Source organism: Ptychodera flava, unplaced genomic scaffold, assembly GCF_041260155.1.
Source record: "Ptychodera flava strain L36383 unplaced genomic scaffold, AS_Pfla_20210202 Scaffold_59__1_contigs__length_806204_pilon, whole genome shotgun sequence".
In the NCBI taxonomy this organism is placed as follows: Eukaryota; Metazoa; Hemichordata; class Enteropneusta; family Ptychoderidae; genus Ptychodera; species Ptychodera flava.
The window spans coordinates 774736-790592 of NW_027248381.1; the positions used below are offsets into that span (position 1 = coordinate 774736).

The 15857-nt window shown below is 36.9% G+C and overlaps 1 long non-coding RNA gene across 1 annotated transcript; it reads right to left on the bottom strand.

The window, feature by feature from the left end:
* Nucleotides 1–7553: 7553 nt before the first annotated feature.
* LOC139128553 (uncharacterized) lies at nt 7554–15642 on the bottom strand. Its single transcript, XR_011551335.1, has 3 exons — nt 15554–15642; nt 12449–12562; nt 7554–8202 (listed from the first exon to the last, which is right to left on the bottom strand). It is a non-coding gene; the product is annotated as an uncharacterized lncRNA (long non-coding RNA).
* Nucleotides 15643–15857: the final 215 nt, after the last annotated feature.

Consider the following 15857-nt stretch of genomic DNA (forward strand, 5'->3'; position numbering starts at 1 on the left):
CGCTTCCTCCATCGATAGTAGTCGATCGCGACCTTTCACAGGTAGCTTGTAACTGCGACCTTGTTGATTTTTTACATGATTCCCATATTCAATATGTTTTAATTTGTGATTTACGGCATAGAAATACTTGATGAAGAATTAGTCGATGTCGGGACCTCAAAATAATACTCTACTTAATGGGTGACCATCCTTTGAAAACACAATTGGAACTATTTTGTGATTATAAGATAAACAGTAAAAGTCACAGAATGTGCTCTCTAAGAGAGGTTTACTCAAAGCATTTAGTAATTATCAATTTTTCTAGTGAAAACATCAAACCTGTAATTATTGAATTAAATGTTAAAGTAGTATTGAAAAAATTGTAGTATTTAAAGCCATCTGCTTTTCAAAAATTGTAAATTTATCCTTTTTGACAATTTCTTAAGGATAATTCATCTCATTGATACACATTCTTGAAAATGTCAAGATTAGAGGTCAAAACTTGATGATTGCTGTATTGTTTAGAGGACCTGGATGCATTTGAAGGTTTCGGGATCATATCTGATTGATTCTTTACTATTTCAAAGTGCCTCTCTAGGCCAGTCCTTAAAAATGTTTAGGGGTCATATCTAAGTGGTCCCTTAAAAAGATTAAGGGACACATCAGGGTGGTCCCCGAAAGTTTCAAGGACTCATCTGGGTGGTCCCTGAAAGTTTCCAGGTCACATTAGGATAGTCCTTGAAAAATTCAGGGGCACCTCAGGTTGGTCCCTGAAACTTTCAAGGACTCATCCGGGTGGTCCCTGAAAGTTTCAAGGACTCATCCGGGTGGTCCCTGAAAGTTTCAAGGACTCATCCGGGTGGTCCCTGGAAGTTTCAAGGTCACATCAGAGTGGTCTCTAAAAGATCCAGGGACACATCAGGGTGGTCCCTGAATGTTTCAAGGACTCGTCTTGCAATGGCGGTTTTTGAAAGATTCAAGGTCACATTAGGATAGTCCTTGAATGATTCGGGGACATCTCAGGTTGGTCTCTGAAAGTTTCAAGGACTCATAGTCTTAGTCATGTTCACGCTACAATCACAGTTGCTGACATCATTGTCGAGATCGGGAACAGCACTGTCAGTGTCACTCCACAAAGGACCGTGGTAACAGACATCAAATTCGTCGGAGATATCCAGTATTCCGTTGCTTTCCATGTAGTCCTGTCATTAGATGATTGGGGTACTGGACGTCCTACATTCAGAATCGGCAACCTTTCCCGACGAAGGAATTAGTGCAGTAGTCAAAATCCATTCGAACATCACGCTGTTTACACACTCGACTTGAAACAATGCAGAGCCTCACAACAATGTGACCCGTGACCTTTACTATGTAAATTAGCAAGGACTATATTAGTTGGTGTACGATTCAGTGTCTCGCTTAATCAGAATCATCGACTACATCTCCAAATTAATCATGAAGACTGTAACATACAACCATAGTATTTTAAATAGTGGGAAAACTTTACAGCATAATAGAGCAACATGTACCTTACCCGGGACCTTACACAATCGCACAATCCTAGATGCCCCTGTAGGTTAAAATGGAATGTGCCATCATGAACTGATTGTTTGCGAATAATTAATTGTTTATTGTTCAGACCAGCGGCGCGTCGGCTAGTGACAGCATACTTCAACCAGCGAGTAAATTACTAAGTACTATTAATCGTCAAGGACTGCTCGTCTAAGTCGACTGAAGGTTCAGCCACTGCCCAGTTTATCACATTTATGCCGGGAAGAACATGCCTTGTAGATCTCGTCGCATGATAAATATGCAAAGACGTGTTTTGGAGCTGGCCGACCAGTCACACATGGGAGCGATGAGGACGCTGTGTTAAGCCATTACATAATCTTAACTTCGACCGACATGAATATTGGCGCTGTATGTGCAGGAAGTTGGACCAAATCTTTTCAGTGATTCGTCTGCCTGTCATATTTACAAAGTAATGCTTGTGAATGCACACGCAGACGAGCGAAGGTCACATAAGGATAATTCTTGAAAGGTTCAGGGTCTCATCTGGGTGGTCCCTGAAAGTTTCAAGGACTCATCCGGGTGGTCCCTGAAAGTTTCGAGGTCACACCAGGATAGTCCTTGAACGATTCAGGGTCACATCTGGGTGGTCCCTGAAAGTTTCAAGGACTCATCTGGGTGGTCCCTGAAAGTTTTAAGGACTCATCTGGGTGGTCCCTGAAAGTTTCAATGTCACATCAGGATAGTCCTTGAAAGATTCAGGGTCACATCTGGGTGGTCCCTAAAAGTTTCAAAGACTCATCTGGGTGGTCCCTGAAATTTTCCAGGTCATGTCAGTGTGGTCTCTAAAAGATTTAGGGTCTCCTCGGAGTGGTCCCTGAAAGCTGCAAAGACATCTCTGCACAGTCCCTAAAAATTCCAGACAAAAACTGTTGGTTTTTGCCGTTAATATTTTAAGGTTTCAACAGACAGATGATATTGATTACATTTCTTTGCATCTACCAAAAAGAGTTCATTTTTAATAGAAGGGCTGAAATAGTTCAGTGATTTTTTTAAATTTTCCAGCATTAATTAGCACACGCACAAGAAAAGGGTAGTTTTATCAAATTTACCAGGTCTCATTTCCTTGTATATGAAATAAATAAATGTACAAGTCATTTTCTTAACATCTACCAAATCATTTGAAAGAGAGATCACCAAAAAAACATACACTACAGCAGAACTGATTTGGGTAGAGGTAGAAGGCCATTTTACCATCGAAAATTTAAAATTTTATCATGCATCGTTCGGTGAGAAAAGCAAATGCCTACAAATCAACCTTGGAAAGGGAATTTGTATTTTCACTTAAACCTAAACAAAATTGACAAATCAGTTACATTTACTGGGTTCTCCTTTCCTGAGAGTGCGAAAAGCTAGACAAAAATGTAAAATTTGTTAGAGCTGTATTTGATGATTGTGCAATTATCAATAATTTATGAAATTTGCCCCCGTCTTCACACAAAAAACACTGTTAGATTGATGATTTTTAAATAGATTATAACAAAATGCTCAAGATCTTATAATCACAAAATAGTTCCAATTGTGTTTGAAGCAGTCTCTTCTACCGCCATGCACATATTAAAGATGTCTCTTGTAAAATTCCGTGATTGACCTCTCTATTTTATATCGTTGGCGTTATTTTCCTATTTACTTCGACGATTTTAAATTTCAATCGTATTTTGTGATACAATCATGTAGCGTTCAACAGTAATATTGGGTCAGTACAAACTGAGTACGCTGGGTTTTTAACGCCCAATTTGGCAATAAAGTGAATACGTTTGTCCATTGACGCACATGCATAAATTTCAGCCTTGAGACAGGAAAGTGAACATCCGCGTGGTCCGACAAACGAAACTAGCTATGAAATGGCTACGACTTCGATGGCTCCTGAAATCTTTATCACATGATAGATGTTCTAACAACTACTAAACCGCGATTTGTTATCATAAACAGTAGAGTGGGCTCCCTCTACTGTCTATATTGAATTGCGTTAATTTGGCATCTTTAGAGGGGACGGTGAGAGGGTAATAGAACCAAACTCATGATCTGTGACACAATTGTGTTTACTTTACTATTTTACCATGGGTTTGGTTTGTGTTGATCTGGTTGGTTAGCCGTCCCAGGGCCTGGGAACAGTAGCTGCAGGCTTGTCAAACACTAACTGGTGTCAACAGATTAGTCAATTAGGGGCTACTTATCTAACCGGTACACTGTGCCAAAAGTGAAAAATCCATTGAGGATTCTTCTGTATATTGTTCTGGATACTTCAAGAATCCACCAGAATACTACAATATACATTATGTATGCCAGTGGATTCTGGTGGTCAATGGATTCTGTCGGATACGGAACAGAATCCATTGCTTAATCCATTGCAGGATTCTGCTGGATTCACATGTTATCCATTATATATGTATTTCAGGATACTACTGGATTCTCTAATTTATAGAGAATCAAGGGACCAGTACTTTTGGCTTGATTGATTACATAATAATGGGAGGGACAGTTGCCGCATATATCCATACTCTTATTATTCACCAATTTTTACATAATTATCCAACACTGGCTTCGGGGGAACTGGGTGTGGGGGTGGGTCCTCAAATAACAGTCATGCTTTGTAGCTTTTGACTCATGTATTTCTACTCATACAGGCATCACATACACTATATATATATATATATATATATATTATATATATATATATATATATATATATATATATATATATATATATATATGTATATATATATATATATATATATATATATATATATATATACATATATATATATATATATATATATATATATATATATATATATATATATGTGTGTGTGTGTGTGTGTGTGTGTGTGTGTGTGTGTGTGTATACGCAATGAGTACTCTTTTTACAAGTGAAGACACCAATGTAATGATGCTTTCTACAGCAAAATAGAGTACAGATTGCATCTGAAACTATACTGCAATTTAGATACACAAATCCAAGATCACTGTAAATGATTCTTCTTTATTCCAAAGGAATGTGTAAATGTTAGTAAAATAAATAAAAAATACAGACAAAAAACATTCAGAACAATTTTCCTGAGACACATTCAAAGTTATCTTCAATACTGTAAAAAAAGAATTTCCATAGCCTTGATAACTCTAATATCAATTAATGCAGTCACTTTTAAATATGCCTGAGCCTAACAGGGAGAAATATGGTTCATCAGAACAATTTGATATCTTACCATTATCATCCCTACTGACCTGTATACAAAATTTTGAAGCAATCTGTTGACCTGTTTCAGAGAAATTATTTTAAACAAAAACAGGAAAATAACCCAAAATACAACAAGCAACTAAAAATCTGCTCAATTAAACCCATATGACATTTTAAATTATAATAGAATTCATTGTTTCATGGCCTGATCTGTGAAAATAAAACCCAGTGAATCATGTGTCTCAAACAGCAAAATAGTGAAATTAAATCCTGGTGAAAATTAATGCTCTTTACAGTATGCTGTAAATTTTGGCATACATTAAAAGATATACATGTGTAGTATTCCTAAGTTTTGTACATTTAATTTGTGTCAATTGAGATGTGTCAGCTAATGACTGTGTAATTCACCAAATTACAAGATCAACTATGTGTACCTTTAAATATAGGAATAAAAAATCATTTCAAGAGTTTCTTGATTGAATATGAAGCACTCAAGCTATCTACACAGCAAGAAAAGGCAGACACATGCCTGTAACAGAGGATAATCATTACCTGTAACAGGCCCAGAGAAATAACCTTTTTTGCAAGACCAGTAAAAACCTGTCAAATTTTAGGGTTGTGTAAATTCTGATTCATGGTGGTACAGGATTGTATACAATGCTGTAAATTCTGACTGTATCAAGACCTATAATTGCAGCACTGAACCACCGGTGTGCGTACAGTGGTGTGTCAGCTACAGGGCCTGAAAATTTGGATGGATTTCAGGGTGTAAATTTGTTGTAAAAATTGGCAAATTTTGATGATAGAAGCAGAAAGAAATGTTATTGTTTGAACACTGAAAAATTTCAGACCCTGTTAGAGATCAGTGTTCACAGCACTGTGTACAGGTGCTGTAATTGGTAGAAATACAGCCATGTGTTTACGGTACTTGATACAGACATGTGCATCAGCCCCTGATTCAACTCCTTCTGTATTTGCTGACACAGACCTGTAACACAATTTGTATCAGGGCCTGTGCAGGAACTGTCACAGGGGTGAATTTTTTGTAGTGTATCAGGGTTTTACATCACTTTTAACTTTTGAGAGTCCCTGGGACTCCTGGTGTTAGAAAATGGGAGTCCTACATCAAAATATGGGGGTCCCAATTTATTTCACAAAAATGTTTTATAGTTTATCAATGCCATGGTCTTCACTGTGTTCAATTAGTATTAATTTGCATACACAGAGACGACAAGGTTCCATATTGTACATGGAGGGGTAACTATTGTGCAACACATGCACACAACTATAGGGCATATTCAACTGACTCTGTATAGTTTGAACCGCCTGTATAACTATAATGAAGAGTTGAAGACAAAAACACATTTCACTAACCTTTTTACGATTAATTTTGGTGTTTGACCCAACTTACATTAGTTTAATTCACGTACGCGTGTGTAACTATCTGTGGCTTATCGAGTCACGGACTCGTACTACCATACATACTAGTCAATCCGTTCGCCAAGTTTGATCACATTTTTTGACAAGCACGCCACAAAATCCGCCACAAAATGGAAAGAAACCACTAAGTATCGAGAAAAAAGTTTCATGTCCGGTTTATTTCAGTTAAAAAAATGCGTAACACGTAGGAAATGTCTCGCAATGTCAACAGTTCAGAACAACTACATTTCATTTACAAACCGGGTCGACTGTTATGGCCGTCTCGCTTCAGGACGGCCGGAGGTCAAATATCAACAGTTTAAAGGGGCTTTTTGGCAGTCAAACGCTTGAAAATTCACAAAATACACTTCAATTTAACCGAATCCTTACAAATTTCTCAATCTTGCATGTTTTTGGACTTCGAAAACCTTAACCTCGGGTTCCATGTCGAGAGTTAGGCATCACACAGTGCCGCCATCTTGGCCGCCGATACGTTCGAAGTTCACTATCGCGATCGATTTGGTCACCAAATCGCGTCATTTTTCCATAAATATTCTCAAAAAAACTGTAAAATCTATCATTTCTATCACCCAGAGGGCAGTAGCTTGGCATAATATAGTTGTCTTCCGTGTCTACGGCATGGTAAAGCTTTCAAAACGTACGTACGTGTTTCGTTCAATGCACTGTGGCCGGATATCCGCGTACGGGTGAAACTGCAGACCTGATTAAATATTCATGAAAACCGCTGACCTCTTCTGAAGAAAGTTCGCATAAATTACTGGAATTTTCGATTGTTAGGCTGCATGATGTCATTATTTTAGTCCTTATATGGTACTAAACTGGGTTCAAAGGGTCAGGAATACCCTCCTTCTGGCTGAGTTCGGCAATGCATAGCTAAGTTAGGCATAAGCATAGAACGCAATCACTGTCGGTTTATATACCGACGTGGCGCTGAGAGCGAGAATGCCGTGTCGGTTTATAAACCGACGCGGCACTTTAATTAAGGGTTAAAGTACGGGGTCGGTAAGGTTTACTGGGATGTGTTTTACGTGTTCAGCAGCTTCGCAAGGTGTACACCAGCAACAGATATTGCTGCGTCCCAAGGGACGCGTGGTTTAGTTTTTGAGGGGTCCTGCGTCCGGTTTTATGCGTAAAGGACGCAGAAATGCGCGTCATGTAAAACCCTGTGTATGTTTAATTAACTCTTACTTATCACATACATGTATGTGCACTGTTAAATCGTAGCTTTTGTTCAGTTCATCAAAATCTAAAAACTAGGAAAAATTGCTCTGAAAAACACAATATTGCATATCTCAGGACAATCCGATTACTGCTTCAATTATATTATCCTAAGAGACCTGCATTTAAAATTTCAAAGCAATCTCACAAGCAATTTCAGAGAAATTTTTGGACAAGAAATAGAAAAATACCATCAGTAACACGGCGTGGCTCACATTTGTTTCAGCATGTTTAAACACTGTAACTGCACCTTGATAAATTCTTGAGGGCACAAATCCAGATACGTCAAAGTGACAAATTTCAGCAGTACTTCAAAGATGTACTTGTGAAGTATTTGTAAGTTATGCCTTGGTTATACTAAACTTTTCTTGGTGTAACTGACCTGTGCCAGCTAATGACTTTATATTTCACTGAACTTACAACACCAGCTCTGTGTACTACTTTTCAAGTAAAGCAATTAAAATTGAGAACAAATCAGTTGTTGACCAACAGAGGGATGATGGATAATTACTCAGAAAAGCTATGCATCACTGTTCTGTCTCACACAATTGTCACTGAACTGTTTTTATCAGGTGGTCTCTCACTGGCTCTGCCATACTTCCTCTGCAGTATGTAGTGTCTTGAATTAGAGTCATTAAGCATTCGCTGATGGAGTGTGTCTATCCTATCAAAACGTTTAGTTTGTCAGATCGCCAAGAAGGCCTGGAGGCAATTATCCTTCCATCTGGTGGGACCTCCTCATCAGACATCAGGTCTGCAGTTACATCATTCCAGAAACCCTTCTCATCTGCATTGATCACTGCACTTCTCTTTAAAATCTGTAGGTAGAAATGATAAATGATGGTTATTTAAAATAATGCAAAGAGTGAGACAAATAATGGCATAATACTTAAAGTCACTGTCATAACTAACAATATGGTACATTTGATATTTTAAGATCAACTCTGGTATCATGACTTATTACTGATTTGAACATATTATGTTGCCTTCCATTCCACCTATGCTTAGGAATATGAGGAAATGCATGTATCATTTTAACATTGCATCCTTGTCCAAAGACCTTTGAGCACATCAGAATGGAACTGTCAATTTACATAACCCTCGACTAAAGTAAGTTTGCTTTGTTAAATTTTATTTGAACCCATTAGTACATTTGTACAATTATTGTGACAAAATTGTTGACTCTGTATATCTAATAGTGCTAACTATGCAAAGACCCCAACCCATACTACAAATATCCCATGATTCATTCTGATTTGTACCAACAGAGATTCCCTAGTCAAGCCAGGCATAGCTCACATGTGTAGAGAAAACTGTAGACTACTAAAAATAAAAATTTTGAAAAAATGCTTTGAAGGAGACTCATTGTCAATTACCATTTCAAATGATTTTTCAATATCATGCATTATTTAGAGTACATATAACACGATGGGAACTAATTTGGGATAATTGGATGAAGTAATGTCGATTTCATCTACAAATGTAACCTCATCTACTTTTCTTTTTATGTTATGCACTTGTTTTTATGAGTATTTTGTAATATTGCAACATTCAACTATAGGGCACCTAACATCTTTGAGAAATTTGAAAAATATGAAAATCCAATTATCCCAAATTAGTTCCAATCGTGTTATATACATTTTATATAATTTTCAAGAAATTATATAGACAGCCATACAGAAAAGTTTGAAGTATAATAGAGATATTTGAAGCATGGACTGACTGTTGTTGAATACTGTTCAATAACTGTCAGTCCAGCCACTAAGTAAATACTGGTTCAAAACTATATCCTTGTTCCCAGCGGGTGCAACACTGAAGCTGTTTTGACTATGAAAAATGTTTTTATGAACAAATGTATATTAAGTTACATTTTGTGAAATAAGGCAAGAGTTTTCTTGCACACAGTTGGTTGTTCCAAAAACAGTTTCGTATAATTGTTAGTAAAAGAAAAACTATGGTTTTTAGCACATCGTGTAATCTGGAACATGTTATCAAAGCATAAGCTTGTTTCATCTTTCAATATTAAATTTGCAACAAACTCTTGGACATGAGTTTGTCTTGTGATATTGTTTCAAAGTTGTGTTCCCTGGCAAGGTTCATAAAATACACTTCATGGATTCCTTCAACAATATTTGGCCAGTTAAAAGCTGTTAAAAGTGTTAAAAGCTCATCCTGAGTTTGACTATGCTATTATTGTATGTTATGTTATGTACATTTGTGTTTTGAACTCAATCTAAGAGCCCCTTAGTTGTTTCAACACTACAGATAAAGTATGGCATAAAACTTCGCCTCAGATCGCCTCTGTATCGTTTCCGACATTGCTGTCGCCTCAGTTTGTTTATTTTCTATATCGTTTCATTACCGCCTCTGTATCAGCCTTGCATTGCTTCCGCATCGTATCAGCCTAAACATCGCCACTGCATCGTATCAAGTCAATTTCATGGTCCCAATTGGCCACGGCATATTATTCACTCAAAAATGCCACAGCAAAGTTGCCGCCTTCGGAAATTTCGCCGCCTGGCATTGCCCATGTTTTTGAGAGTAAAGGTATACAAAATGAAAGATCAAATACATGTGTCCAACCCCATATGTCCAACATTATCCATTCATGAAATGTTGCTTCAACACACAAAAATGGGAACAAAGTTGAAACATATTGTGATTATAATGCGCTTCTTTTACGAATTGCTTTTATTTGATATGAAGTTTGTATACCGTTTTATTTGCGAACATTTTTGTAACAAGATAGCACTCTACCAGGGACAGACATTAACGGTTGCAAGTGAAAGTCGCGTTTGGACAACTGAAACACCAGTACGGGTTGCCCGATGAGACAAGTGTCAAAAAGTGACGTGGGACAACTTTTCCACTGACTAGAAACCCAGAAATGTGTGGTACTGTGTGCGGATTACCATTTTAAATGACTGAAATTAGTATTTTTAAGCTTAAATACATGTACGTCCTTGAAATAGCACAAGAAAAACTGGCCGTACAAAGTAAGGAGAGTTGCTAAAATAATAACTGCAGTGTATCATATACTAGGTTAACACATATAGTGATGCCGCCATGAATTCTCCTAACGCTTTACACAGTGACCTTTAAACCCGATTGACGTGAATAAATTATGATGTAGAGGAAGTCCGTGACCTTTAGTCACAACACATTGATAACACTCTGATAGCGGGAACTTCCAAGTGTTTCAATAATTGCTACGCAATTCATACTATAGAGTTACACTCCGCAACCAATTATCCACCAAAAATAAAATTAATTTAGGCAAACTATCGCACCGTGCGCATACGGTATAAATCTGAGTAGGCCTACATATGTCACGCCGCGCCAATACTCTAAATCACGTACCCACATCGTCCAAGACGTTCAAATTCATGATTATTAACCGATCATTTACCTTCAACTAGATGAAATCTTGTCTATATTCTCAATTTTCGATGACTTTTGACGAAATGACATCGACTTTTCATGCCCGATATCTCATATCCGATGTCTTTGAGTTCCGTGAATGAGGCGATGCGCTAGTGAAACGATACCAAACAACCGAGTGAGCGATGTTGGATTTGGGGTTGGGCGATGCGGAAACGATACGGAAACGATAATGAGGCTAAAAAGCGAAGCTTTGGGCGATACTTTATCTGTCTGTTTCTCTAAAATAATTTGCAGGGTTTACACATTTCATTGTGATCTCAAAATTTGACATTGAATAAGCTGCATAACTATCGATTACTTCTGTATCTTCAAGGGAAGGTTAACAAGCGACCTAGCGGCCGATATAGCTCCGCTGTGTTTATGTAGAGAATAACTATTTTTGACACATGTTGGTGAAGAAGGTGGAAATCTTTGATAGCTCATTTCAATGGCCAGAAAAAAGAGGCTAAAATATCTGCAAAAATATACAATTGAAGATTTCATCATAATTTGAATTTTTACATCGGATCATTCCAAAGAACACGTCCACTAAAGCTATCTGACGAGGAGTTTTTAGAGAATAAAATTTTCTGACCAAAAATGGCAATGATTGTACCCCAAAATAAAAATTGCAGATTTCACCATAATTTCAGTATATCACATATTACAATAATCCCTTGGAACCTGTATACCAAATATCAAAGCTATCCACCTTGCAGTTTTTGAGAAACAAATTTTTTAACAGAAATAGCAAAAATTGCCCCAAAATATACAAAATTGCAGATTTCATCATAATGTCAAAATATCAAATTTAGTTATTCTGTAGGAACCTGCCTATCGAATTTCAAAGCTATCAGACCAGTACTTTTTGAGAAATACATTTTTCGACCAAAAATGGCAAAAATTACCCATAAATAACAAAATTGCAGATTTCATCATAATTTCAATAAATACCATTAAGTTCATCGGTAGGAACCTGTATAACAAATTGCAAAGCTAAGTTACCCTAAGTAAACTGCACATCAAATTTCAAAGCAATCCGACGATCGGTTTCAGAGAAGATGACTTTTTTACCAAAAACAGGAAAAATTGCCCCAAAAATACAATTATGGAAATTTCACCACAATTTGAACAACCTTGACTGGGGTTAACTCCAGGAACCTCTATACCAAGTTTCAAATTAATCTGACTTGAAGTTTCAGAGAAGAAGATTTCTTGACCAAAAACAGGAAAAATTGCCCCAAAAATACAATTATGCAAATTTCACCACAATTTGAACAAACTTGAGTGAGGTTACTCCTATGAACCTCCATACCAAATTTCAAAGAAATCTGACTTGTGGTTTCACAGAAGAAGACCATTGTTGACGGACGGACGACGACAGACAATCAGTCTATCGGATAAGCTCCGCGTCTCTGACAGCGGAGCTAAAAAGGCAGATTTTGTCGCTTAAAGCTGTGAGGTGCTCTGCAAATGTATAACCAAATATCAAAGCTCAACTAAGAAAAATTGATTTTACTTGTGTCATGATGGTTCTACCATGTACTATAATTCACCAACACTGGTGCTTTGGTTACCTTGTCCTTCAAAGTTCACTGGTTTAGACTAAAAAATTATCAGTGCAGACTTTGTAGTACATACCTCTCTTATTCTCCTGTTGTTGGCATGCCTTTTTGTGTAACTCTGTCTTTCCTTGGGACACTACCCTTTCCCTACTTTTTCAGTGCCTAATAAACATCTCCAAGGGGCCTGCAACTTGCAAGGATATAAATAAAAGAGTTAAAATTTTACTGTGAAAAATCAAAATATCTGAAACACAGATGATGAATCATCATATTTCATGTGACAATAATGACAATGAATAATGACCACATTTCATTTGATACAGAAATTGCATTAATTTAGAAAGTTGGAAATCATTAATGAAGTGATGCAAATAAAATGACATACCATGTTTAGGTAAGATCAGAATTATTCTCATGTTTACTTTAAGGCAGATGAGTTGCAACTTTTGACATTATTTTTATGATTTTTATATTAAATTAAAATCAGTTCATAGCAAATTTCTACATAACTCAGAGATGTTTACTCTAGTATAATTATCCACAGAGTTGGACTGCATGAGGAGATTCTTGTAAGACAAATAATAAATGGGTGCCGCACCCAAATATGGCTGCCTACGTGCAACTACATGATAAACAGCGTAATGGTGGATGTACACATTTAAATCTTTACAGATACAACATGGTGCAACCCACTGAAAGGAAGGGAAAGGGATTCACTCCACTTAGAGGAAAAATTTTTGTTTTCACCTATTATGGCAAGATTTTGAAAATTGCGGGAAATTTAAAATTAACAAAGATGTGCTCAATTTCTTGTCTATTCTGCCACAACAAATGCTGTTGAGGCACAGTTAATGACTAGATATCGTTCAATTTGTAGATTGCAATGAATATCTGAAGAAATTGAAGGTACTTTGAGGTTGGACAAATTTCACAGTGTTGCAGCTCACGGCCTTTTAAAACTCCAATACCAGTATCTTTAAGCATTATTTTATGCATCTAACCCTTTTCCTGCCAAGTCCATATTTCACCATCAGGTCAAGATGGTTAAAATTAATGAAACACAACATATTCCATATGGTGTATTTTAACATAATATTGTACATTTGAAGGCTGTAGAAAACATAAATATTGTAAGCTTGATTTTTTTGGACTAAAGATGCTATAACAGGCCAAGCCAAGCAGGTGAAAAAACGCCATGTTTGGGCTCAATACCGCGTTTTACTGACTTGGCTGATTGGGAAGTAATAGTCTTAATACTACTGTCTGGCGGGAGAAGGGTTAACTTTCAAGTTGAAATAAGTTTGTGAGAGTGTATAAGGTGGTGCGTAAGAAGCTGGGTAGAAAGGACTGATGTAGGGTAGAGCTGTGTGCATGTGACATGGCTAATGAATGTAAACAAGACAAAATAGACTGTGCATAATGGCGATAGGCTAGTTGCGACTTGGATTTTTAATGCCAGTAGTTGATGCACCCCTGTTTTAGACAAAGATGATGGGGCATGCCCTCAAATTGAAGCGTCTGCAATGTCTACCACCCATACAAAGGTTGAATACTACAAGGCAAGCATCCATGTAGGGCCAGCTATGATCGTTTTGAACAGCAATATTTTAGGTCGGACATATCTGATTTTCCAGAGAAACAGCGCTATGTAAATCCCTTAGGTCAGAACCCATGATCATTAATTTCCAAAATAAATACATATATAAATACAATATTTTAGGTCGGACATATCTGATTTTCCAGAGAAACAGCGCTATGTAAATCCCTTAGGTCAGAACCCATGATCATTAATTTCCAAATACATACAAGTTAACAGTATGTTTAAGAGTTGATATATACTTTATTTAAAGCTCCATAAGCTGTATCTTTTGGCTATTTTTTCAGAACTTTTGTTTTGTGGTTTTCCTACTCTTTCTGCATTGAATCCTAATTCGTAATTTAATGCAAAGTATTTAGCATATCAACACAACCTAAATGAGTATAATCTACGAAATTACGGTATTGTTGAAAATTGCATTCAAGCCTGGACTAGAATTCATTTGTAAACAATAAACAATGATCACTACACACATACAAGCTGTGTTGACAAAAAGAATACTTGAAATTTCAGCATGACAAACTTTTTAGGATCAGACACAGTAGTTGATATACAGAAGCACAACACTGAAAAACTTGCAACAAGTTACAGCTTATGTCCCTTTAAATCCCACGTTGACAGAATATAGTATTTTCCACAGAAGATTAAAGGGTTTTACATGTGTGTTGATGTCCCCCGAATTTCTAAAATGGTCCCCTTGGGACAGGAGTAGGGGTTTACAGTGACCCCGTTTTGACATCCCAGATTGAACACTGACAGAGGTGAATGTTTTCACCTGTGACGTTGCATGTTCTGTTCCTTAGGAATATTACCAAAATCAAAATGACTGTTAAAATTTGAATTTACTCATCATATGTTTCACAAATGTATGGTTTCCTACTGCAGTAAAAGCCAACATCCTTCAGAGCTGAAGTAAGTTTGTGAAAATACAGTAATTTTGGTGTATGTGCAATTTTGCACAAGGTAAAGATTGTGCTGTGATTAAATATTTGCCCAAACATGCAAACACTGAGGATACTGTGCATACCTGCACTGAAATCTTCACATAAAGTGCACAGAGTAGTCTAATGTATAATGCAGAGCGCTGAATGTTTTCAACTTAGACATTGTATGTTCTATGTCCTTAGTAATATTACCTATTTTTGAAAATGGGGAATTGCGAGGTGTAAGTCTTCCTAAAAGTTTTTTTCTAGAATCGATTTTCATTCTAACGTTACTCAAACCTAGCGGCCGATATAGCTCCCGCTGTGTAACTAAGGGATACTGTCGCATACAGTTGTCTAGCAGCAATTCCTTGCAAGCTCTATTTTGGAGGCCAAAAGAGTACGCGACAGCTTTGAAAAGAAATGAATTTTTATGTATAAAAATGTGAAAGAACCTTGAGGCTCCCACCTCAATATCAAAACGTTTATGTTACAAAATATTTTGGTCTCGACAAGTTTATCCAGCAAAATCGCTGTAGTGAATATCGCCATGCATTCTGGTCATTTTGGATAAAATTAGCATATTTTTAATGCAAATTCACGTACTTGTCACATTTAAGGTGTCAGAGATTCAGCGATTTTTTGTAATTGATATATTTACCAGCAACGCGGCTCGGAGCAAAGAAACAGGAGCTGTTTCCAGACCGGTGGGTGGAGGGACGGTGATTCACTTCACATTGTATCTATGAGGAAACCTTAAATCTTATTTTTTCAATACAGAACTAGCCACATCTGTGTATTTATAGATGCTTGATTATTGATATTAATGTACTTAATTAGACTGAGCTGGTTACTAGTGAATGTTGGTGCAACGAATTTGGTTTTTTCGAATAGTACCGGATGGTGAGAATAGCGTTTGAAAGCAGATGTGAACAACAAATATGCTATTGGACTTTCACCCAAGT